The sequence below is a fragment of the Neofelis nebulosa genome, chromosome 18 (genome assembly GCF_028018385.1).
Source record: "Neofelis nebulosa isolate mNeoNeb1 chromosome 18, mNeoNeb1.pri, whole genome shotgun sequence".
In the NCBI taxonomy this organism is placed as follows: domain Eukaryota; kingdom Metazoa; phylum Chordata; class Mammalia; order Carnivora; family Felidae; genus Neofelis; species Neofelis nebulosa.
The window spans coordinates 33,636,480-33,660,644 of NC_080799.1; the positions used below are offsets into that span (position 1 = coordinate 33,636,480).

General features: G+C 47.6%; 1 long non-coding RNA gene across 2 annotated transcripts; it reads right to left on the reverse strand.

The window, feature by feature from the left end:
• Window positions 1-459: 459 nt before the first annotated feature.
• LOC131500606 (uncharacterized) lies at window positions 460-23,805 on the reverse strand. 2 transcript variants are annotated; one of them, XR_009256381.1, is made up of 5 exons: window positions 22,459-23,805; window positions 19,887-20,058; window positions 10,994-11,144; window positions 5,381-5,569; window positions 460-4,407 (listed from the first exon to the last, which is right to left on the reverse strand). It is a non-coding gene; the product is annotated as an uncharacterized LOC131500606 (long non-coding RNA). The 2 variants fall into 2 exon arrangements; XR_009256380.1 differs by lacking the exon at window positions 22,459-23,805 and adding an exon at window positions 21,338-22,393.
• Window positions 23,806-24,165: the final 360 nt, after the last annotated feature.

A 24,165-nucleotide genomic window follows, 5' to 3' on the forward strand; every position in this document is an offset into this window, starting at 1 on the left:
CAAGTGAGCCTTTCCAATAGGTGCACAGTTATCCTTCGTCGTAGCTCTGTGTCTCACTTCCACAATGGCCACACCTTTCCACGTACGTATCTGCTATCTGTATTTCTTCTTTGGTGAAATGTCTGTTCACATCTACTTTTGACCATTTCCTTTAAAAAAATTTTTTTTAATGTTTATTTATTTTTGAGAGAGAGAGGCTAAAAGAGCACAAACGGGAAGACGTAGAGAGAGAGGGAGACACAGAATCTGAAGCAGACTCCAGACTCTGAGCTGTCAGCACAGAGCCCAATGCAGGGCTCGAACCCACGAATCGTGAGATCATGACCTGAGCTGAAGTTGGACTAAAGTTTCACATTGTGATACTGTCCAACTTAACAGTATTTTCTCTTTTATGGATGTGCTCTTGGTGCCTTATATTGAACTCTTCTCCTAACCCTAGGTCACAAAGATCTCCTTCTATGTGTTGTTTTGTTTTGTTTTGTTTTTTGCTAGTCTTGTATTTTAATGCTTCACTCACAGAGCTATGATCCACTTCAAGTTAATTTTTGTGCATGATGTGAGACTAGTTTGGGGGTCATATTTTGCTTATGGATGGCCAATTGTGTTTGCACCTTTATCAAAAATCAGTGGGGCACACTTGCGTGGGTCTGCTTTTGAGTTTTCTATCCTGGTCACATTGATCTACGTGTCTGTCCCGCTGCAATACCACAGTTTCCATTACCTTAACTATATAATGAGCCTTCACACCAGAGTGAACCTATAATCTCCCGCTTTCTTCTTTTCCAACACTGTTTTAGCTATTCTAGTCCCCTTGCCTTTACGTGTAAATTTTAGAATCATATTGTCTGCTGGGATTCTGAGAAGCAATGGGTTAAACCTACAAATCAGTGCAGGGAGTACGCAATGCTGAGTCTTGCAATTCATGAACACAGCGTGTCTCTCCATTTACTTAGGTCTTTTTAAAAATTTCCTTCATCAGGGCGCCTGGGTGGCTCAGTCCGTTGAGCATCTGACTCTTGGTTTTGGCTCAGATCACGATCTTGTGCTTGTGGGGTCGAGCCCGTGGGGCTCTGCACTGAGTGTGGAGCCTGCTTGGGATCCTCTCTCCCTCTCTCTCTTTCTGCTCCTTCCCCGCTTGCACGCATGCGTGTGTGTGTGCGTGCACGCTCGCTCTCTCCCAAAATTAATAAATAAACATTAAAAAATTTCCTTGGGAGAAGCGACCGTAAGCGATACTGTGTTTTGAAGTTTGGATCCAACTGTTCATCGCTAAGATGTAGAAAATAATCCATTTTTTTTGGTGCCGACTTTGCATCCTGCAACCTTACGATACTCAATTAGTAGGTCTAGGAGCCGTTTTTGGTTTTGTTTTGTTTTTTTCTTTGAGGTTCCCTAATGCTCTTCCAGGAATGTCCAGTTCGTCACTTAGCCTCAAAGACCTCCAGCTCTATGCTCCAGCAAACCCGAAACTTCTTGCAGCTGCCCAGCCAGGATCCCAGGGACGCAGGGCCTGGGGGGCGGGGTACAAGGAACATGAAGACCTAGGTCCGGGCTCTGTTTTCCTGCCTTCGGTCAGACTGGAGGGCAGGCCTTGCACTAAGGTTATTTATTTATTCCTTAATACTTGATGCGTTCTTACCATGGGCGAGCTGCCTTGGGAAGCACTGGGAAAACAAAAGTAAACAAGACGGAACTGGCCATAAAGACCCACCTGTTCCTTTCTGTGGCTGTCCACTGCTCTCCAGCTATCTCGAAAGTTCGGTGACCAGGCGCCCTTAAAGTTCTGAACTTTCGGTGACTCTCACTTGTTGCCCATTGCTTTTGTACACACGAAGACTTGAACGATATGAATATATTCCGTGCCTTGCGAAAAAAGAAAAGGAAAAGGCTGTCTCGCATCGGGACTGACCCCACTTACTTGGGCGTCAGACTGCCCGGGTTCAGATTCCAGCCCCATTAGATAACCTCGGGGAAGGTACTTAACGTCTGTGCCTCGCCTACCCCTTCTAGAACCAGCAAGGCTGCTGGTCTTATTAGAACAGGCGAAGTACAAACAAGAATGTGAAGTTTTGAAACAGAGCTAGAAGGCCCACATTTACTCCTTGCACCGCCTTCCGGGAGAAGCTGTGTTTTAATTCACCGTTCCTCTTTGGATGATGGTTTACTTGTCTCGTTTCTGCCGTGACGAAAAATACAGCAAAGGGCATCCCTCTCTGCGGCTCCTGTGTGGCTGTAAGGGATCCCGGAGAAGCGAAACCGCCGAGTCATGAGAAATGCCCGTTTTTAATTTTAATCGCTGCCGCCAGGCTGCCCTCGGTGGAGGCCGTATCCACTTACATCATCTGGGCATTTCCATTTCTTCACACCCACAGCAACACTTGATATCATCCGACTTCAGGCCGCCTCTCTTTGGGGGAGAGAAGGGACCAGGAGGAAGAAACATGGTGCCCAACGGAGACCTTGGCCTCGTTCTCGAATTTTCGATCTGCTTTCAAAATGTATTCTTGATAACTTAGGTAACTGAAAATGGATCCGATGCAACTCCCTCCCACGGAATACCCCTTACGGAACTTCAATCTCGTTGGGCGTAATACACACTGAGCAAACACACGGACAAAAGTTAGGCTTGAGCCTGGGTGGCTCAGTCGGTTAAGCGTCGGGCTTTTGTTTTCAGCTCAGCTCATGCTCTTAGGGTTCATGGGTTTGAGCCCCGAGTCAGGCTCTGTGCTGGCAGTGTGGAGCCTGCTTGGGATTCTCCCTTTCTCTCTCTCTCTGTCTCTCTCTCTCAGAATAAATAAGTAAACTTAAAAAAAAAAAAGTTATGCCTGCAAATGGTAAAAAGGGCCGTGGGGGACCGTGGCAGGACGTGGCAGTGCGGTTGCTGATGATAAGGTGGTTGATGGTGGTGACAGCTTGCTGCCACCGTGTGCCGGGCACAGTACTCAGCCCCCTGCGTGTGTCAACTCGTTTACTCCTCGTTAACTACCCTCTGCGGCCAAGGTCGCTGTCTCCGCTGTGTGGACAACGAAATAAGCACGGAGCTTAAAAACTTCTTCAGCCTCACACAGCGAACAGAGGCACCAGGCTTTGAGCACGAGCAGTCTGGCTCCGGAGCCCAGATTCCTCACCAGCTCTGCGACAGCGGCCCTTACCTGCTGGAGAATTACCGCAGGCGGCACAAGGGGCCACGGTATGCCGTAAGGGCCATCGTAGTGCCACGTGATGCAAGCGTGAGGATGTAAATCCTGTCGCTCTGCCTCCTTGCTCGGCGTGGTGGGCAGAACGCCCCCCTCCACAGATGCCCACGGCACAGTCCCCAGAACCTGTTAGGACGCTATGTTATAGGGCAAAGGGGGCTTTGCGGCCGTGGTTAAGGCTACAGACCTTAAAATAGGGAGATTGCTTTGGGTTTTCCTCGTGGGCCCCACATAATCACACGATCTGATTTTATTTCTTTAATGTTTACTTATTTTTGAGAGAGAGTGAGTCGGGGAGGGGCGGAGAGCGAGGGAGAGGGAGAGAATCCCAGGCGGGCTCTGTGCTGTCAGTGTAGAGCTTGACGTGGAGCTCGAACTCCCAAACTGTGAGATCATGACCTGAGCGGCAATCAAGAGATCGCTGCTTCACTGACGGAGCCACCCAGGCACCCCTATAATCACATAATTCCAAAAAGTCCTCAGAAGCAGAGAACTTTCTCTGGCCGCAGGCAGAGAAATGGGCTGGAAGATGTCAGAGATTTGAAGCCTGGGAGGGTTTTGCCCCACTGCTGCTGGCGGGGGGTGCATGGAAAGCACGAGAAGGAATGTGGGCAGCCTCTAGTTGCAAGGACCAGCCCCCCCCATTGGAAGCAGGGGCTCCTCAGTCCCACAACCACGGGGAACTGAATTCAGCTAACTACTGAAATGAGCTTGGAACCACATTCATCCCCAGAGCCTCCAGAAAGGAACATGGTCCCACTGACCACTCTGGTCTCAGTCTTGGGAGACTCTAAGCAAAGGACCCACCAGGGCACGGTGAACTTGGACTTCTGACCTACAGACACATGAAAGGGTAAACAGACTTTGTTTTAAGCCTTCCAACCCGTGGCTGCGCGTTACAGTCGCGATAGAAAACGAATACACCGCATGTGATTTGCAGGACCTGCCTGCATGGTCTACAGTCTATATCTGTCCTAGTGACCCGTCACACTGACTTAGACCCCTGCTGTCAGAGGTGCACCTTGAAATTAAGGCATTTTTTTCCCTTCAAAAGTCTTGGTGGGGGAGCACCTGGGGGGCTCATTCGGTTGAGCATCCACCTCTTGATTTCGGCTCACATCAGGATCTCTGGGTTATGAGACTCTGTGGGCTCTGTGCTGAGTGTGGAGCCTGCTTGAGATTCTCTCTCTCTCTCTCTCTCTCTCTTTCTCTTTCTCTCTCTCTCAAAAAAAAAAGCCTTGCTGATAAGCACAGACACCATCTGAGATGAAATAATGCATTAGCAGCCTGTCACTGATTAACATGCAATCGGAGGCATTGCCTGTCCCAGAACGTAGAACAGGCATGTTCTGACACAGAGGCCAGAAATTCCAAGCAGAAAAGGACCCTTCTCTGGAAGGGAAGATCTGGGGAGGGAACAGGTGTGAAAGGACCCTGAACAGCATGCAGGGGCTAAGGGCTCCTTAGAGACAGGAAGGAGAGTGGCCCCCGACATAATTTTATCTGGAGCCACCATGGCCTTGCGGTGTCCTGACTTATGGCTTTGGAACCCGCTGTTTTCCATGCTGAGAATGCCCTTCCCTCGGCCCGTCAGAAGGGCCTTCCATGACCAACCTACCAAAGCAGCATCGCTCTCCCCTGGCCACTCTGGTCCTCTCCATGGCCCTATCACCCTCTGATAGGATCTCTGCATTTTCAGGTACTTATAATTCCCACCCAACTAAGCTACAGGCTCCAAGAATGCTGGGACTTGGCCTCCCTTCTGGTATCCCCAGTGCCCAAACGATGGCTGAGACAGGCTGGGGATTCAGCAAATACCCACCGAGTGAAAGGAAGACTAAAATACAAGGTACTGTCTGGCAACAGCAATCAAAGACGCAAAGGATGAGAATCTCTAAGGGTGCGGAGGCTAACGGAAGAGAATTGATTGAAAAGGCCCGGATGTTTGCAAGGGAGGAAGGGATCTGACTTAGATATGAGTTGGCCCGCAGGAGGGTGGACTCATGCAAGAAAAGGCAAGGCAATGGGGGAACAGCAGGGGCGCTCAGGCAATGGGTGTCAATCCAGTTTGCCAGAAGGCAGAGTGTGTAGTCACAGGTGAACGTACTGTGAAAGGCGTTAAGCTTAAGCATCAGGGTTTAGCACCTGCACGGGCACTCCCAAGTCCCTAGCAAGGTGCTCACAGGGTCACGTGTTTCCATGTGATTTGCACGAATAGGATGGTTCGCCCACCACCAATTAAGGCCAGTTTTCCTTCCGGTTGGTTGGCTTCTCTTCCGTCTCACTTCCTCTTGCGTCGGGTGGCACTGGGATTTCTGTGGATGATTGTTGGGTCTAGCTAAAGGAAGCTGAGTTGGGAATGCATCAGGCAGCTGTGTAAATAAATATGTCCCATGTAAGCCACCAAACGTGTGTCTGTGTGTCCCAGCAGCGACTGAAAACGAACACACCCAGTGTTGGTGTCCCCACACTACAGGTGAGTGGTACACGTCTTTGCACCTGCTGTCCCCTATGCTGAGTGGGGTTTATTTAAGCAGTTCACAGTCACTTCCCCTACAGTTAAGTAATTGCCAGCTATCTTCATGCAGGAATAGTTTCCAGGAATCCTCTCACTACCCACTGGGCCAATTCACCTGGAATTATGACTTAAAGACACGTCACGATATGAATCTACCCCTGAGGATGTGAGTAACGGAGTAGAAACAAGCTCTGAAGCGCACAGAGCCAGAAGCTGGTCTGTGGAAAATTACTCCAAACCTTTGAGCCCATATATGAAAGAAACCTGATGGCAATTTTCCAAATTTAACATTTCTAGAATTTCATATGATGTTACCAATACAAAGTTGTAAGGCTGAAAGAAAAGTTTATAAGTTATCAAGAATAGGAAAACAGGGGCGCCTGGGTGGCTCAGTCGGTTAAGCGTCCCACTTCGGCTCAGGTCATGATCTCACAGTTCGTGGGTTCAAGCCCCACGTCAGGCTCTGTGCGGACAGCTCAGAGCCTGGAGCCTGCTTCGGACTCTGTGTCTCCCTCTCTCTCTGACCCTCCCTGCACAGGCTATGTCTCTCTCTCTTTGAAAACATAAAATGAAAAAAAAAAAAAAAAAGAATAGAAAAACAAATTCAATCAGTCAACACGCTGTAGGAAAGATGGAAGGATCATTCCATGTTCTCTAGAAAGTGGTATTTTAAAGTCGTTGCTGGACGTAGAGGCAAAGAGGAAGAAGAAGAGAGGCATATTGGCACTGATGGCTGTGGACGTCAACGGCAGAGAGGCAACAGTCAAAGACAGAGGAAGGGGAGTGCTCCCCCAAACCAGAGGGCTGGACAGAACCTCGGGAAGGGGCCAGAAGAACCTTGAGGGTAACCCTCACGCAGGCAGAGAAAAGGAACTGGCGGTGTGAACCAGCTGTGCTTTGCCAGCCATCGCTCTAAGGGCTGGATGCTGGTGTTTGAGTCTCCAACAGCCTTACCACGTAAGCGCGTGTGTCTTCCCCACAGACGCACACCTGAAGCTCAGAAGAGGGAGGATTGCATCCAAGTCTATTCAGCTCTGAAACCCACCAAAGGATGAGCGAGACCACCAAAAAGTGGGGCTGCGACAAGGAAGCCAGTAGAGGATAGACATGAAAAGAAGGCAAGTGATGGCCAACGCTTAGACATCTTTTAGAGCCAGAGATGGGGAACCCAGAGGCCTGCAGGGGCTGGGCAGTCAGCAAGCGATGGAGAGGTGTTTGCAACACAAAACTCACAAGCTAATCTTTACTTACATGAACTAATTTATACTGCCTTTTTTTTTTTTTTTTAACACACAAGGCTTCCTTGGCCTTGCTTTCATTTTCCTTGATACAAGAGCAATTTCTTGACTGTCAAGGAACAAGACTACGTATGTGCAATGATCCCGGGCTGTGGGTTCTTGGTCTCAGCGCTGGGGATGGGTGGGGACGGTGGCAAATTGGAGAATTACTCACACTACCCAGTTCCAGGCCATGATGCCAGGTGGAAACGACCCAGGATCGTCAGATCTGATTTTCCAATGGAAGCCAAAAAGACAGATTTTCATGTGAACTCTTAATTTCTAAATGTTGTCAATGAATTTTTTTTTTTAGAATAATGTGTAGCCCACAAGATGCATCTGTGAGTCAGATATGAAACCATGTTTGATCCAGAATGAATGAGGTTGGTGAAAATAATAACAGAGACAATGATGATAAACTTGTGAATATTTAATGTGCCAAGAACTGTTCTTACCTGAATGAAATTTAAGCTTCTACCACAACCCTGTAAAGTTCGATATTATTATTCCTTTTTGATATCTGGGGAAACTGAGGCTCAGAGAGCTCATGTTCATGTACCCAGCAAGCGTGGAGCCAGGATTTATACCACGCAGACTGACTTCAGAACCTGGGTTCTTCATCCCCAAAGCTGGTTTAGAGAAGACCTCTGATTTTACACACAGGAACAGCGTTATCCCAGGGATTGAGGCAGAGCTTATGAGGCATATGGTTTTCTTAAACTATTTACATTTTTTTACCTGGGTGCAAGAGTGTGTTTTCATTGGAAGGGAAGACCAAAGCTTCCATAAAGCTCTCAAAGAGACTCTAGAAAGGACGGAGTGACTGATTTAGGATCATGAGTAACTTTGCTTCAGACAAGCCAGTCCCATAGACTAAGGGGCAGAAGCTGAATGGCCAGGGGTTAAAGAGATAGCAAGCTATACACGGTGGGGTCAGCCCTTTCTAGAATACTGGCAGTGAAGAAAGAGAAAGCAGGGGTAAGAGAAGATTCTACAGATAAGAGAGATCTGGGCATTTCGTCTGCTGGAGAAGGAGGTGAGGGAGAAGGAAAGAATGAAGCATTTACGGTTCTTACAGAGCAAGGACACTATGAAAAGGGCCATGCCTTGGCTCCCAAGCACGAGGGTCCCAACAAGGCTGGACAAGTTGAACTAAAACACGGTTTCACAAAATGGGAGTAGCTTCTCTCCTATGCTCTGCCCCACTCCAACCCAGGAGTGAAGCCTGAGAACTTCCTTACCCATCCGCCTCTTTCCTGCTCTCCCTTTCTTCATGCCACAAAGCTGGGGTCAGGGCACCCCACAGGATCTGCTACCCACCCTGCTTCGACTTCCCTCTAGCAAAGGGGACAGTACGCGTCTCTTTGCATTCTCCAAGAAAAAACAGCTCCGTCTGCCTGCTTGCCATGTTCTGTTCTGGCCTCATTATCACTCAGATTTGTTTGAACGATCTCTCCAGATTCATTTCTCCCCAGTAGGTGAGACAGGTTTTAAAAAACATAAACCATGAACAATAGATGAATTTAAAAGGACAAGAGACGATGGGTGAATGCCATCTACAGAATGTTTGTGTCCCCTCAATATTCATATGCTGAAACCTAATCCCCAGTGTGATGGTATTGGTGGGGGGGGGAGGGCTTTTGGAGGTGATTAGTTCATGAGAGTGGTGCTCTCATGAATGGGATTAGTGCCCTTATAAAAGATACCCTGGAGGGGCACCTGGGTGGCTCAGTTGATTAAGCGTCCGACTTCGGCTCAGGTCGTGATCTCGCGGTTCATGGGTTTGAGCCCCGTGTCGGGCTCTGTGCTGACAGCTCAGAGCCCAGAGCCTGCTTTGGATTCTGTGTCTCCCTCTCTCTCTGCCCCTCCCCCACTCATGCTCTGTCTCTCTCCATCTCTCAAAAATGAATAAACATTTAAAAAGATTGAAAAAAAAAAGACATCCTGGAGAACTCCTTCACCCCTTCTGCCGTGTGAAGACACAGCGAGAAGACAGCTGTCTATTAATCAGGAAGTGGGTCCTCACCAGACACTCCACCTGCCAGGCACCTTGGTCTCGGACTTCCCAGTCTCCAAAACTATGGGAAATAAATGCCTGCTGTTTAAGCCCCCCAGACTGTGATAGTTTCGTTACAGCAGCTTGAATGGACTAAGACAGTGGATAACTTGGGACAGGAGTCAGCACTGGCTTCTCTGAGGATGCTGCTTTTGACGTGACTCATGAAGACCAAATCAAAGTTAACTAGGGGAAAAGGCACAAGGGTGGTGGTTGGGAAGCAAAGGGCAAATTCAGGCAGGGCGAACTGCACTGTGAATGGAGAAATAATGTTCTCGGATGGGGGAGGAGTAGTCAATGACAACCACGCACGATCACAGCTGCAGACACCAGGTCCCACACAGGAGGAAGGCTCCTGGGGAGGGTGGGTCACTGGCCTCAGGGATGAGTGAGCAGAATTAGGAAGTTTAGTGTACAACGTCTGGTGCTTTTGATCACACCTCTTACATACAATTCTTAGGTTTGGGAAATTTCCCGAGATTCTCCTCTCTTCAAGGCGGAGACGAGAAGCTCCATTTACTAGACTCCTTTGCAGCGAAGACATAGGTGTTGTTCCTGGCTCTGCACCCTCTAAGCCCAATGACCTGGTCCTGCTGGGGCTCCCTCGAGTTGCCTAACACCATCTAACATTTTCCCTTTCTTTTCAAAGTAACTGAAATGGATTCTGTTGTTCTCAACCGAGAACCCTGACAAAGGCAGGAAGGATGACTAAGTAATTAGAGGAAAAAGGGAGCGACAGAGCTTAGGCACAGGGGTGCAAAACAGTACGATGTGGCAAGGGAGCATAATAGGTTAGGATGCAAATTTTCCCCAAGTCTGAGAAGGACACATCTTCAGCTCGGGAGAAAACAAGCTCAGGACAGCTCTGGGCTGCTGCTATTACCCGCAGCACGTTGGGTATCTGCTGTTCCATACAGTATTGGGAGTATTGGGGATACACAGCAAGGCTGTGGGGAGGGGAACATTGGGTTCAGTTGACAGAGTATCTTGTTCTTGAAGTCAGGGTATTACCTGCATCTCCTCAAACCCTTTAACCCCTTGCCACAGTATGGAAGTACATGCTCCCGGGAATCAGAAGCCCTAGGCTGGAGACCACGAACTGTTAATTGGGTGACCTTGAGCACAAGGTCACTTCCATTCTCTGATCTTCAGTTTCCACATCTGTGAAGTTAGGTAACACGTGGTTATATGACACAGCACCCACGCAAATGGTTTGTCAACTATGAAGTGCTGAGTAAACGTGATGGATGGTTCTCACCGCGCTTGGGGTACCAAACAGAAGCAAAATACAAATGGAAGTTAAGATTGATGATTTCAGTGGGGGCCGCATGGGGCCCAAGGCCGTGGGTTGTAAGTCATCAACATCAAGAAAGAAACGGCTCTTGAGGAAGATGTTAAGATTATCTGTAGTCAGCCAGGACTCTTGTGGTTGCGAGGGACACTAGCCTCATGCCAAAGTGGCTTCAGAAAACAAACACAACTTTCATGTCAAAGCACTTGATTCAGGCCCAGTTGGATACAAGGACTCAAGCAACAAAATCACACCTCCAACTCCATCTTGTGTTACATTTTTGTTGATCATCCTCAAATTCTTTCTTTCTTTCTTTTTTAAGGTTTATTTATTTATTTTGAGAGACAGAGAGCACGCACGTGAGCAAGCCTGAGCAGGGGACACCCTCAGCGCAGACCCCAGTGGGGGCTCAACCCACAAACCACGAGATCGGGACCTGAGCCAAAATCAAGGGTCAGACGCTTAACCCACTGAGCCACCCAGGTGCCCCAAATTCTCTCTTTCTGCTACCAAGAAGCTGGCTGCCAAGAAGCCAGCAGCTGCTACAGCCCTGATAGTCTCTGATCTATTTGAAAGGAACACAACCGCAATCTTGAAATTTCTATAAAACCTTTTCAGTATCTCATTGACCCCAACTAAATGGTGTACTCTTACCTGAGCCGATAACTTGGCAGGAATGCGATGATCTCATTGGCCAATCCTCAATCACATGATCACATTCGGAGCCAATCAAAACACTTCACTTCAAAACCTCAGGGTGGGGTGGTTTAGCGCAGGTAGAAGTCGCTCCAACAACCACAAATACCTACAGCGGGTAGTTACTGATTGTGAGTATTTACTATGCTTTGAAGAATCTACATGGAACCCATCTAAAAACGAATCATGCTTAACAATGTCGCAAACACTCCATGCTTAAAAACGCTGGGAGGAACCTTATTCCAGGGACTTCTATGAATTAGTCATGAGGGTGATTTGAATGCTGCCCTCTGAACAGCGCTTTGACATCTTATGACTCTTCTAACTTTCTACAGAGCTCCCACATTTGTTCTTTTATTTGATCTAAATTTAACCATACTCCTAGGAGTCAGAGAAGTTAAGTCACTTGCTTAAAGTCACACAGCCAACCCTGATTTCCTGCCTCCTGGCTTGTAAGTTGTCCGCTCTTGATCCTGGGGTACTAGCAAGAGATAGTATGGGCAAGTTAGGGGAGAGAGCGGGGACGCAGGCGTTTAGGCACGAAGGGTAAACCAGACAGACTCGGTCTCTGTGTGCATAAGCACAAAGCGTCGTGTGGACACAGACAAGAAACCAGACCCTGAATTGTTCCCTGTGCTAATGACACGGGTGAGCCCAGAGCCCCCTGGGAGCTCCCGCGGATTCTGCTGGCGACACTGCTTTTCAAGTGAAGACAAGGAGTGAGGGAGTGTGCATCTTTAAGGATCACATAACCTCTATTTTAATTATTAACTTGCTGCATTATTAACTGACCAGCTGTGGGTGGCAGAGAACCAAGGGTCAGAACTCTACGGCAACAATTCGTTCCTGGTGGAGCCCCCAGGCCAGCGGTTCTGAAACCTTCTTAGGGCACGTTAAGCACCTGATGAATGATGGCAAACTTCCCTCCAGAAAAAGGCACGACTGGTCTGCAATTTCAGGACTCAGCTCTAAGTACTTCCTCCCCATGTCCTGAGGGGCTACCCACACCAGGCCTAATGTCCCCAGGTCCCCTAGCCTTCCTTGGTCTCTTTCCAAATAATAACCCCACCCCCACCCTCACCCCTCCCACTGCCTGCCATGGGCAGCCTGGGGGGGGGGGGGGAAAGAGGAAGGTGAAGAGATTAGGAGGTGGGACTTAACAGCACAAACCTCAACCATTTGGAGAAGAGAGAAAAATAAAGTTCTCTTCCAGAAGGCACTGGCCAAACTTCCTCTATACATGGATATCCCTACAGCACGCGCACATCCGTTCAGTCCAAAACTTCAAACATATGGATGGCACCTTCAAGGCTTTTGGTTCGTTCCTCCCACACTGTGACAATTTTTCCTCAAGACCAATACACCTGAAGTTAAAATTTTCTTTTAAAAGAGGACTTTCTTTTAAAGTGGAGAGCCACGATGATTATTTGAAAAAAAAAAAATTAAACACTCAGAAAACAAAACAATGTTATTGAATCCTAGCTAGCCTTGGTAACTGTGCTCTGAGCCCAGAGATGTTCTTTCTGATTAGATATATAGATGGGCAGGTTTTTAAAAGGGGGGCAGAGAGGGTGGGGAGAGGAATAGCATGTTGGACACACATTCACACCAAACTGCAACTTTTTTTTTTTTTTTCAACGTTTTTTATTTATTTTTGGGACAGAGAGAGACAGAGCATGAACGGGGGAGGTGCAGAGAGAGGGAGACACAGAATCGGAAACAGGCTCCAGGCTCCGAGCCATCAGCCCAAAGCCTGACGCGGGGCTCAAACTCACGGACCGCGAGATCGTGACCTGGCTGAAGTCGGACGCTTAACCGACTGCGCCACCCAGGCGCCCCCAAACTGCAACTTTTGATGTTATCAGATGGGTTGAAATGATTGCAAAGCCAACAATTTCCTCACCAAATGGTTCAGACTTAACTTCATGCCTCACCCAGTCGGGGAACACTGTGATTTATTTAACAGATATCTATTGAGTTACCTACTAAATGCTCTTGGGCATCGATGAATAATGGGGATGAAAGGAAAATACACATGGTTCCTGCCCTCCCAGAGAGACTCTTCCCTTGGTGGAGACAAACAACGAAATGGAAAAGAAAACAATTTCAAATTGGGTTGGGTACTACCTACAAAAACCCAACAGACCCAACAAGGGGTTATAGGAGAAGGTTGAAGAGGCATGAGATGTACGAGGGGGGGCTTCACAGACTGGAGCCAAGATCAGAAGGCAGTTTGGTCTTTGAGTGAGTGAGACCGGAGTTTCCAGTAGAAAACTCACGCTCAGGATCAGACTCTCAGGGAGTGGGAAAGTGGTTAGCAGCTGTAACTCGATATCCCAGGCATAATCTGAAGGACACTAGAGAGACCTGCTCTTTGCCCCTGATTCAATCGGAAAGCAAAGCAGATGTTGTCTTAATAGTTTTCCAGTCCAGTGGCCAAGAGAAAACAAAATATGTCATACATGTGGTTGTATTTAAAGGCAAGATTACAACACATGTCCAACAAACGTTGGTTGTTGCTGGAGCAAGAGATTCCATTTGTAATCACAGCTGAGTTAATCTAATTAACTGCAAATGAAGACAGTTTTCAAGTTCAGCCAAAATGGTCACAAGTACATGCTTTTTACAATGTTTTCCCCTCTTCTCTCCTTGAAGGGCCCCAACCTGCCATCCTGTTTTTAAATGCTGAAGTCCTAGTGACATGACATGAGAGTTTCTATTTGTTGTTTGGCTGGATCTCTGCAGAGGCAAAGGCTCGATGCCCTAAAGAAGTTAGATCTTTTAAAATATAAATCAGTACAATGGCTTTTGATCGCAATTGATCAATATCCAGGCCCCAAAATGGAGATTGCACAATCTACCATCAGACTCGCTACACCCATAGAGGTCGATGCTCCACGCCAGGCCCCCTCAGCCTTGCCTAAGAACCCAGGCTCCCATCCTACCAGCCAAGCCCTCTGCATTTCCCTTAGATGGTTCTGGATAGGAGCATAAGAAAAATCCCAGGCTTAACACTGGCCTCTTAAGTGCTGGTGCTTCTTAGGGCAGTCAGTGATGTGGGGTGGCCAGGATGAAAGGCTGACTTTAGCTCTGCTTTGGGGGCCTCTTGAATCATCTATGTTGGGAAGCTGGATGTCCTGGGGGAGGATAATGGATTAAGATCATTCCATTTGAAAGAGTTCACTCAGATACAAGCAAAAAGATAGATGATGACACCATTAGGTTTACAAACCACAGAGCATTTGCTCCCCCATCCCATACAGGATGAAAGCTCTAGGGCCATTACATGTTAGGCTCCCTGAAGCAGAAGGGTTAGGATCTGGGGCTTTTGACTCAGGCAACCCCGGGTTCAAATTCCAGCTCTATCATTCACTACATGTCGAAATGCAGATAAGCCATGCAACCTCTGAGCTTCACTTTCCTCATCTGTGAAAAGGGCATGACACCACTTGCCTGGAGTTGCTTGGAAAATGGGAAATGATGCATATGGAACTGCCAAGATAATGCCACGCACAATGTCAACGGCACATAGTTTACATCTGCATTCAGTAACGGTACCTTCCCTCTGCCACTCTGCGCGTTCGCCAGATCTCCCCTCCTGCCTCTCTTCTCTGGTTTTCTCATACGGCTGCCCCAACTGTAAGCAATCCCTATGATGTCATCCAACCCTGGTCGTTCAACTTCTTCCTTAGGTCACACATTTCTCAGGGGCAACTCTGGGTGACAGCCATCAATACAAGCTGCGGCCAAGGAAGGCGCTCCATCCTTATGAATGGCGATTCCCAAGTGTGCTCTGTGTCAACAGTAACTAAGGCCTGTGAGCATTCCTTGGGAGATGGAACAAAATGGAATTCTGTGGTCATATCATTTTGGGAAATGCTCAGAGATTCATAGGACACATTCATATATTAAAGGCTCTGAGGAATCTTAGCATGAATAACCCCACTTAGCTTTGTTTGCTTTACCCTTCCCACTTTATCTGATTTACTGGCGTCCTGCTATCCGTGGTTCCTTCTTTAAGCGCTTTCCTTTACACCCTTTTTAGTATGAACTAAATAATCCCCCTTTGCAAATAGAGAAATAGGGTTCAGAAAGGTTAAATGGTTAGCACATCCTGATCCAGTGGGTAGTACCAGAAACACCTGCTCCCTCTTTGAGTCCAGGGCTCTTTTCTCTACATCTGGAAGAAATAGCTTAATAAATCCCTTTCTGCCAAACAATCCCAGAATCTATAAATCACTGGATGGGCTCACGGGATTGCATTGCCTGACAATTTCATCTTCGTAGCAAGGAGAAAACCATAGAGGGAGAGTGATTTGTCCAGAATTAGGGGTGGCAGAGTTGAAAGTGGCACCCAACCTACTAATCTCCAGGCTCAGCTGCCTTTACCTTACGCCCGGGGTTCATGGGTCTGGCTCAAACTCCTCAGCCATCTTCTTCAATTACATCTTCCCTCTCTCCAAGGCTAGATCAGTGCTGCCCAATAGACCCTTCTGAAAGAGGGTGGAAACGTCTATAGCCGTGGCATCCCTTCCGATAAACACTAACTACATGTAGCTGTTGATCACTACAGATGAATCTAGGGCAAATGAGAAACTAAACTTTTCATGCCATTTCATTTTGAAAAAAAAAATTTTTTTTAATGTTTATTTATCTTTGAGAGAGAGACCAAGTGCGAGCAGGGTAGGGGCAGAGAGAGAAGGAGACACAGAATCTGAAGCAGGCTCCAGGCTCTGAATTGTCAGCACAGAGAGTGATGAGGGGCTCAAACTCATGGATGGTGAGATCACGACCAGAGTCGAAGTCAGACACTCAACCAATTAAGCCACCCAGGTGCCCCTCATGCCATTTCATTTCAATGAATATACATTAAAATAGCTGCATGTGACCAGCCACCATATCAGACAGGGTAACTCTGAAGACCAGAAAGCATATTGATTCTATAGACCCACGGATGCAATTATCACAGAAGCAGAAGATCCTTGTAATAACAATGGAGTCTAAGCTGCCTAGACCTTGTTAGGGGCTGCATTCAGTTTCATTTAATGATAGAGCACAACCTATCCCAAAAGATGCATTTGCTCAACCGATTTCCTCCTTTCCTTGGCAACATCTTATCCATCATTCTAATCTAGGCTCAAATTCACCCTCTTTCAGGAAGCTTTTGCTGATCTACCTCCCTCCCACCAAGCACAGCGAAGAGATTCTTCCATGGAACTCCCACTGTCCTATAATTGTCCCCAGCGGGATGAAAAGGAAGACAGTTTTTGTGTTGGTTTTGAAACTGGATGAGAGGGGAGAGAGTTTGCCTGGGGGGAGGGAGTTGTGGCAGGGGCATTTGGGGAGTGGTGTGAGAGAGATAAGGAAGATGTACCTAAAAGAGATGGGTAAGCATGACTTAAGCTTTTCAGCTACCCTAAGAAATCTTCAGTAAAAGTAGGTATTACAATCTATAGTGACACGTGGATCAATCTCACAAGGTTGAGAGGGAAAAGGAAATCACATGCTTCACAAACAAAACACCCAATATATTAGGAATAAGAGGGGATTTTCTCAACCAGATAAAGGTCATCTATGAAAAACCCAGAGCTGACATCATACATGATGGTGAAAGACTGAAGATCAGTCTTCAGTCCCCCTAAGATCAGTAACAAGACAAGGATGCCTACTCTTGCCACATCTATTCAATATTACTGGAGATTCTATCCCAGACAATTAGGCAAGAAGAAAAAAAAAAAAAAAAAGGCATCCAGATCGGAAAGGGAGAAGTAAAACTATCCTCATTTCCAGATAATGTAATCTTGTACGTAGAACATGCTAAAGAGTCCACCCAAATACATTAGAACTTCTAAATAAATTCAGAAGTGTTGCAGAATATGAGATCAATATACAAAAAGTAGCTGTATTTCTTCTACATATTGACAATGAGCAAATCAAGAATGAAGTTAAGAAAATAATTTTATTACCACAACATCAAAAAGAATAAATACTGAGGAGTAAGTCTAACCAAAGAAATACAAGACTTTTGAACTGGAAACTACAAAATGCTGTCACAAAAAATTACAGAAGACCTAAATAAATGGAAAGACATCCATGTTCATAGATTGCAAGATTTAATACTGTTAAGACGGCAACACTCCTTGAATTGATCTACAGATTCAATGAAATCCGTATCAAAATACCAGAAACTTTTTTGCGGAAATTGACAAGCTGATCCTAAACTTCATATGGAAATTCAAGGACCTGAAATAGTAAAAATAATCTTGAAAAAAAAAAAGAACAAAGTTGGAGGACTCACACTTCCTCATATCAAAAGTTACTACAAAGTGGCAGTAACAGCAAAGTGTGGAACTGGTACAAGAACAGACACATAGGCCAACCAATAGAATGAATTGAGAATGTAGAAATAAACCCTCACAATTTATGGTCAATTGATTTTTGACAAGGGACCCAAGACAATTCGTTCTACAAGTGGTAGTGGGACAACTGGATAGCCACATTTGAGAGAATGAATGTGGACCCTTTACTCACATCATAAATAAATTAATTCAAAATGGATCAAAGACTAAATTTAAAAGCTAAGCTTATAAAACTCTCAGAAGAAAACAGAGGGGTTGAGGCACCTGGGCAGCTCAGTTGGTTATGTGTCCAACTCTTGATTTTGGCTCAGGTCATGATCTAATGGTTCATGGGATCGAGCCCTGAATTGGGCTTTGCGCTGACAGTAAGGAGGCTGCTTGGGATTCTCTCTCTCTCTCTCTCTCTCCCCCTCTTCCTCTGCCCCTCCCCAGCTCATGCAAGTGTGTGTACTTTCTCTCCCTCAAAAGAAATAAAGACACATTTAAAAAGGAGAAGAAAACATAGGGGTAAATGTTCATGACCTTGGATTAGGCAATAGGGTCTCAGATATAACAACCAAAGCACAGGCAACAACATCAATGAAAAAAAATGGATAAGTTGGACCTTATCAAAATGAAAAACTAGTGAAGATAATCCACAGAATGGCAAAAATCATATATCTGCTAAAGGACTTGCATCTAGAATATACAAAGAACTATTACAACTCAATTATTTTTGTTTAATATTTTTAATGTTTATTTATTTGTTTTTTTGAGAGAGAGAGAGAGAGAGAGAGACCAAGCAGGGGAGGGACAGAGAGAGAAGGAGACACAGAATCTGAAGCAAGCTCTAGGCTCTGAGCTGTCAGCACAGAGCCTGACATGGGGCTCGAATTCACGGACTGTGGGATCATGACCTGAGCTGAAGTCGGATGCTTAATCAACTGAGCCACCCAGGTACCCCACAAATCAATTACGAAAAGAAATAACCCAATTAAAAAACAGACAAAGGATCTGGATAGACATTTCTCCAAAGAAGATAAACAAATGGCCAATAAACACATGAAGAGATGTTGACCATCATTAACTACCAAGGAAATGCGAACCAAAACCACAATGAGATACCACCTCATACCCCTGAGGGCGGTCAGAATAAAAAAGATAAGATAATAACAGGTATTGGTGAGGGTTCAGAGAAATAGGAACCCTCACATGTTGTGGTGGAAATGCAAAGCATTGCAGCTGCGTTTGAAAACAGTTTGGCAGTTTCTCAAAAAGCTAGGCCTAGAGCTCCCCCATGACTCAGCAATTCCACTCCTAGGTATACAGAAGAGAAAAAGAACATGTCCACACAAAAACTTCTACATGAATGTTCATAGCAACGTTATTCATAATAGCTAAAAAGTGGAAACCACCCAAAAGTCTTATGAGCTGAAATCCGAGTAAGTAAAATGTGGTACAGTAGATACCCCTAATCGGCGGGGATAGGTTCCAAGGCCCCCAGCAGATGCCTGAAACTGAGGATAGTCCCGAAGTCTCTAGATGTTATATAGTTTTTCTTATACATACATACCTATGATAAAGTATACATTTATACTAAATTTATAAATTAGGCCAAGTAAGAGTTTAACAATGATAACTAATAATAAACTATTATAATTATAACAATATACTGTACTAAAAGGTAGGTGAATGTAGTCTCTTTCTCTCTAAATGTCTCTTTTTTGTGTCTCTCTTTTTTTTAAACTTTTACTTATTTTGAGAGAGACAGAGCATGAGCAGAGGAGAGGGCAGAAAGAGAGGGAGAGAGAGAATCCTAAGCAGGCTCCATGCTTAACATGGAGCCCGACATGGGGATCGATCCCAAGACTGAGAGGTCACAACTTGAGCCGACATCAAGTTGGACACTCGACTGACTGAGCCACCCACACGCCCCCTGTATCCCTCTCTTTTTTTTTTTTAATTGAAACGTAGTTGACACGCAATGTCAACTATATGCCTATTAGTTTCAGGCATACAACACACTGATTTGACAACTCTGTACTTCATGCTGTGTTCACCCCAAGTGTGGGTACCATTCGTCACCATTCAACACCATTATAGTGTCATTGATTATTTTCCTTATGCGGTACCTTTAATCTCTGTGCCTTGTTCATTCCACCCCGTACCTTCACCCATTTCTCACTCCCCTTCACTTATTTTGCCCATCTAACCCCCCTTCCCTCCCTTCTGGCAACCACCAGTTTGTTCTCTGTATTTATGCATGTATGTTTTTGCTTTTTGTTTGTTGTTTTTATTTTGTTTTTCAGATTCCACATATAAGGGAAATGATATGGTACATGTGTTTCTCTGTCTGACTTATCTCACTTTGCATAATGCCCTCTAGGTCCATCCACGGTGTCCCCCGTGGCAAGACTTCACTCTTTTTTATGGCTGAGAAGTATGCCATCATATCTATATACACACCACAACTTCTGTATCTCAAAATATCTGATTGATTGTCCTGCACTCACCCTTCTTCTTATGATGATGGGAGATGAGAAAATGCCTGCGTAATGAGATGAAGTGAGTGGGGTGAGTGACGGAGGCCCTGTGACGTAGCGCGATGCTACCACTGACCTCCTGATGAGACTTCGGAAGGAGGGTCATCTGCTTCAGGACTTCGGTCAACCATGGTCACCGAAACTGAGGAAGGCAAAACCACAGATGAGACGGGGCTACTGCATAACCGTACAATGAAATATTATTTGTCAATACGGAGGCAATAATACCACCTACTCCTCATAATTAGTGAAGACTAGATTCACAAGCCTCACCTGGTTCCTGGTTTCCCACCTGCTACTGGCAAGGCTTTTTGTCTGAGCTCGCTCCCATCCCCCAAACCAGTCTTGCTAGGAGACCCCTGTCCTGTTGAATCCTTCACTCCTTTGCAGGACTCCTTTGATTGGCCAGCAATCAAAACTCACGGAGTAGAATTGATTTTAAGAGCCCACACTTTCTGTGCCCCTGGGTGGTTCAGTCGGTTAAGCATCTGACTCTTTTTTTAACGTTTATTTTTGAGAGAGAGAGAGAGAGACCGGGCATGAGGGGGTAGGGGGCAGAGAGAGAGGGAGACCCAGAATCCGAAGCAGGCTCCAGGCTCCGAGCTGTCAGCACAGAGCCCGACGTGGAGCTCGAACTCACAAACCTCGAGGTCATGACCTGAGCCAAAGTCGGCCACTTAACCGACTGAGCCACCTGGGCCCCCACTGACTCTGATCTTGGCTCAGGTAATGACCTCAGGGTTCATGAGAGGTTCGAGGGATGGAGCCCTGCATTAGGCTCTGTGCTGATAGCATGGAGCCTGCTTGGGATTCTGTCTCTCCCCATCCCTCTCCCTCCGCCCTTCCCCCACGTCTCAAAATAAATAAAATAAACTTTTAAAAAAAAGATCCCATACTTTGTTCCTCTCTTCCTCATGATTTTAAAAAGTTCTGTGAAGACAGCTCCCTTTACTACTCTTGAAACCAAGGAAATGCGTAAGTGAGTTGGCTCTGTCATTCTCCACAGGTCATTTTTGTATTCCCAGCTAATGTTCACCAATTCCTGGAGGCTGGCAGGGCAGGGCAGGGCAGCCCCAAGGGCAGAGGGCAGAGACTGAAGGTGCGTATATCTGTCTGTAGCTTTCCCCCATACAGCTGGGCGGGTTCGCTCAGCCGTTCTTGGAGACTGGAAGTTTGGACACCTCGGCCCTGGGCCCTTGGCAGGTGAAATCCAAGGGCACCCCAGCACCGCTGCCAATGGCAGCCCGGCACCTGGGGGAAAACCAGGAGACAGAGAGAGTCTGAGTCTGTGCTGGTAGCTGCCCAGGGTGGAAGGGGACTCCGGCTTCATGCAGGAGCTGCTGGGGAATTGCTCCCACGGAGGAAATTCCAGTCACCGAACAGAACCTGGAAAGTGCGTTCTCCGAGCTTTGGGCTCTCACCTTCAGCCTCCGAGGGTCAGTCCCCCCTGCACGGCTGGCTAGTCCTCTGTTTCCTCTGGGACTTGGCTGGTTTCCTTTAGGGGAGCTGCAGTCCAGAGTCTGTGGCCAATGGAAAGGAAGCAGGGAGGTTGTGGCCCGGCCGGGGAGGGGAGAGCCTGGTTGCGGTACCTCCAAGGGGTCCAAGCAGGTCAGAGCACAGCCTCTGTTTACTCCATTTCCGATGACCTGCAGTTACCCCAGTGTGATCCCCTGGGGTCACAACCCAGCCTGGAGTGTGATGTGTCATTCCAGCTTCTCCCATGGTCCTTTGGGATGGCCTGTGGCCACATCTGTCCAGGGACTGACCCTTAGTAACCCGTGGTCTTTGCGGCCCAGGGTGGGCGTGGACGCAATGGCCTGGGTGGCTTTGGGAACTAAGGGAAAAGTGATAGTCCATTCTCCCCACTCCCCAGCATGTGTCTGGGGTCCAGCTGGCCCCCTCTCCCACCCACTCAAATAAGGGTCCTCCGGAAGTTAGGGCCGGGGCCGCCATCGAGCCCTTGGGTTTCTCTGAAGGCCTTTGGGGAGCTGCAACGTGCTGCCCACAGCCACTGCCTTCCTCCTGTTCAGTCTGTCACTGAAGCCATTCGTCCAAAACTCAAATGGACTGTGTCATAGGCCTGTTTGGAAACCCTACTTGGCTCCCCTCCAGGGACTGGAGGCCCACAGATGGGGTTTTGCTTGGCCTGCCTTGAGTTTTTTAAAAATCTCGAAGTTTTGCACGAAAGCTGACTTTCCTAGCTTCTCTTGAGACGTGGAGCCCTGATCCTGTGTGGCCACAGCTGGCTGCAGCTGAGCACAACACCTCTCCAGGCATGTGTTCCTCGGGGAACGGCTTCCACTCGTCCCCCTGGCCTTACAGCGAAGCCTCCCTTCCTCCTCGCACGACCAGCTGGCACCCGCCTGCTTTTGAGTTTCCCACTCTCGTCTCTAGGCCAAGGCTCCTGTAGCACAGCTTGGGGGCAGTAGGTGACCTGACCTCTGTCTGCCTTTCCAGCCTTGTTCCTGCTCACCCCTCCATTCCCTCCCTCCCTCACCCCTACCTCTTGGCCCATGGGCCACGCCAGTCTCTGCCCACTCACCAAACGAGCCAGATGCCGACACGGGTCCACACCTCGTGCAGTTGCCGGGATCTGCATCTGTATCCTCGGGCAGCAGACGTCTGCAGAGCACCTAGTATGCATGTCTGGGCTACGTACTGGGGACGGAAGTATAAGACCCAGGGTATGAGTCTGGGTTCTCCACTGAAACAGACCCAATAGAATAGATGATCGATCGATTGATTGATCAGTCGATAGATACTAATCATAAGGCAATGGCTCATGTGATTATAGAGGCTGAGAAGTCCAAGATCTGTGGGAGGCAACCTGGAGCCTCAGGAGAGCTGATATTTCTAGCCTGAGTCTGCAGGGCTGAGTCTCAGGAGCGCCGATGGTGCAAGTTCAAGTCTGAGATTGAAGGCAGAAGACGGATGTCACAGCTCTAAGACAGGCAGGCAGAGGGGAAGCATCCTTTCTTATTCAGCCTTTTGTCCCATCTGCTGTACTCAGTCTACCCAGGCACACGTTAATCGCATCCAGAAACACCCTCACGGACTCCCCAGGTCCAACGCTGAACCAAATATCTGCGCGCGCTGAGGCTGACACGTAAAATGGGCCCTGCCATTCGGTCCTCCTTCTCCCGAAGCCTGCAGCTTAGCAAGGCACGCAGAGGGGCAGGAAAATAATTCCAAAACTGAGTGGTGAGAGCTGGAGGGATTCTCACTTCCACTTCGAGCTTCACCTCGAATAGTGCCTCCTACAAGTCTTTTCTCGTCTCCCCACACAATCAGTGACTTTCTCTTGGGGGCCCCCAGAGAACACACCTCTTGGGAGAGATTGTCTCTCTCTTCTCAGTGAAATGTTCTAAGTCTACAAAAGGATACAGAAGTAATGGAGCAAAGGCCCACGTACCCACACCCGTCCTTAAAAGATAAAGTATCACAGGGGCGCCTGGGTGGCTCAGTCGGTTGAGCGGCAGACTTCGGCCCAGGTGGTGATCACGGTTCAGGAGTTCGAGCCCTGCAGTGGGGCTCAAACTACATTGGGATCCTCTGTTCCCCTTTCTCTGCCCCTCCCTCTCTCGTGCTCTCTCTCTCTCTCAAAAATGAATAAATATTAAAAATAATAATAATAAAGCATCACAGGCTAGGGCGGCCAATTTGTCCCCTCCGGGGACCCCCTCAGTCCCTGGCAAGTCAGGAGGATGGGTCACACCAGTGCAGGCCTCCTCACCTCCCATGCCTGAGTATAGCACTTCCTTGAAATCGTCCCCCCCACGCTCCCCAGCAGAGGACTGATCGATTTATTAAATCGATCATTTTTAGGGTTACCATGTGTGTGTCTTTATACTTCGAATCCAGCCTTAAATGACATTGGAGTGCCTGTGCCGGCGGCCACAGGCAACCGCCCCCCACCCCCCCGCCCCCGCATGCACACTGGCGGCCCAGGCTGGGTCCAGAACATTGGATGACCTCTCCTGATGGGTGATGGCGATAAGAGCCTGGTGGCAGCACCCAACACTTGCTGCAAATTTGAAGTCAAAAGCTGGAAAAGCAAAGCTGGAAAGCTGCGCGAAACCCAGACAGGGGAGAGGTGGGGGGTGGGGGGAGAGGCGGGGACTAGGTGGAAGAAGCAGAGAGCGCCCCCGAGAGGCAGTTAGGAGAGCATCAGAGGGGGGACCCGGGGCTGGGTGGAGAAGGTCAAGGCATGTTGGGCAGGGAAGCGGCAAACTCCCCCCCCACCCCCCTT